Consider the following 2,474-nt stretch of genomic DNA (forward strand, 5'->3'; position numbering starts at 1 on the left):
TAATATGTTGATCAACGGAATTCAAAACTTTAAGTATTTAGTGTATCTTCAAACATACTTGTAAGGTATTGCTAAGTTAAATGTGTCATTGCAATATATAACAGTTTTGAACTTAAATACCTATAATATTAATCTTAAGATAAATGAAAATAAGTTTAATTTGTTAGATCATGGTTTTAATGATGAAAAATAACTTGTTCTTATTGTAGGTAATCAAGGATCTCTAAAAAGTAGACGTTGCGAAGCGGAATGATCAAGAAAGAAGATATGAGTCAACTATGAATCTTGGAAGCTATCTAACGAAGGAAGGCTAAGATAGCAGAATCAATTCGGCAAAAAATCTACTCCTAATTTTCAATCAAGAGCATCAAGCAATATCACAATCTAATCTTGATCTCCAATCATGGACGTCAAGGACAATCACATCAAACACGTTGTTTGGAAGATCTGCAAAGCCAATTAGTTACGCCAATCATGCCTATCACACTGAACTTCAAGGATCAACAATAGGAAAGTTCCATCCTTATTCTTGGAAGGAATCAATTAAAATTCACTCCAAGGATATATATATATATATATATATATATATATATATATATATATATATATATATATATATATATATATATCTTTTGACTGGAGCAGATCTTCGAGAGATGGGAAATTCAAAGGAATTGATCCTGGCTCTACGAAAAATATACTTTGATCGAATCAATTTTAAGCTTTTTGTTCTACTACAAGCAAGTATTGTAGTATATTTTAGATTTACTGTGTGATTAGGGGAGAAAAGAAAGAGACAAAATCACTCGTGATATATTGTATCAAAATCGTAGGAAGTCACTTGTGTTCTCAGAAGTAGTTGGTGTATGGTTTGCTTGAAATTGTTGAAGTGTATTAGGTTTGTGTTTAAGAAATAATAATATGAAAAAATTAAAAACTAATCATTAAAATTTTCAGCTAATGTGGATTTTCCATCAGTCTCTACTACTAGTTTTTAATAGAAGCATATAGACATTTCCTCATTATCAGTTATATATATATGAGTTACATTAGATTTATAATTATAAGATATATTTTCCCCCCAAATTAGGTTTTCTTTTACAAGTACTGATATAACCCTTTTATGATTATCAAATATTGCACACTAAAAAGTAGTTCGAAATATAAATCTTACATTTTTTCTTAAGTATTGCGTGTGTTTGATAAGTGATCAACTTAGACTAATAAATATTTGTCACGACCCAAAACCTAATCCATCGTGATGGCGTCTATCGTGATACTAGGCAAGCCGACCCTTCCAAAATACTTTCAAAATTTAATAGAAATGAATTAAGACATTTAAAATAACCGGAGTTTTTTTTCATAAATACGGGGGTAAAACCCAAATAATACATAAGTGCGGAAACATAGCCCGACATCGGGGTGTCACTAAGTCATGAGCATCTAAGAACCAATCTAGAAAACGGAGTCTACTATAGTCTGTGCCAAATGCCAATACAAAAGAGAAAAGATAATAAGAAATGAGAAACAAGGACTGCGGACGCCGGCAGCTACCTCGTAAATCTCCGATAATCAGCCCGCGCACGAACTCAGCGACCGCCAGAACCGTACACACCTGGATCTGCATATGAAGTGCAGGGTGTAGCATGAGTACAACCAACTCAGCAAGTAACAGAATTAAATAAGTAACTGAGAAGCAGTGACGAACTATAATAATACATATCATTTCAAAAAAATTCAGTAAAGAGCGAACATGCTTTCAAATCCGGTGGTATAAGTCAAATCAGCTCGAGCTCAAGTAAAACGGATATGAATCTTCCAGAAATTTCACATCAACAACAAATAACAACTACGTGCAACAATAAATAAAAGCAAGTACAACCTCTCAAGGCAACAATCGCTCAACTCATCTCAACAACTCATACTCTCGGCTCTCAGCCCTCAATACACACTCTCAATAGGTACCTCGGCTCACTGGGGATGTACAGACTCCGGAGGGGCTCCTTCAGCCCAAGCGCTATATTGCTACGGCGCGCAGCCCGATCCGATATTTATTGTGGTGTGCAACCCGATCTAATATTTCTTGCGGCGTTCAACCCGATCCAATAATATATATATATATATATATAGCTCGAAGGCTTGTTACGGCATGCAACCCGATCCAATATTATTGCGGCGTGCAACCCGATCCAAAATATCTCACAGCTCGGGGCTCAGTCCCTATCTCAGTCACTAACCTCTCAAGCCCCTCGGGCTCACAAAATATCATAATAATTAGCCCAAACAGAGAATACAACAAGTATCAACAAGAAATGAGAGGAAATGGAGATATAACACACAAGTAAGACTGTGACTGAGTACAAGACAACAATTAGCAGTCAATTCAATAAGTATTCGACCGTTGTGGGTCCCAACAGTGATATCATATGGCCTAAGCATGGTTTCTAACATAAAAGGCAGTCAATTGCTCAAAG

This window comes from Nicotiana tomentosiformis, chromosome 2 (assembly GCF_000390325.3).
Source record: "Nicotiana tomentosiformis chromosome 2, ASM39032v3, whole genome shotgun sequence".
NCBI lineage: Eukaryota > Viridiplantae > Streptophyta > Magnoliopsida > Solanales > Solanaceae > Nicotiana > Nicotiana tomentosiformis.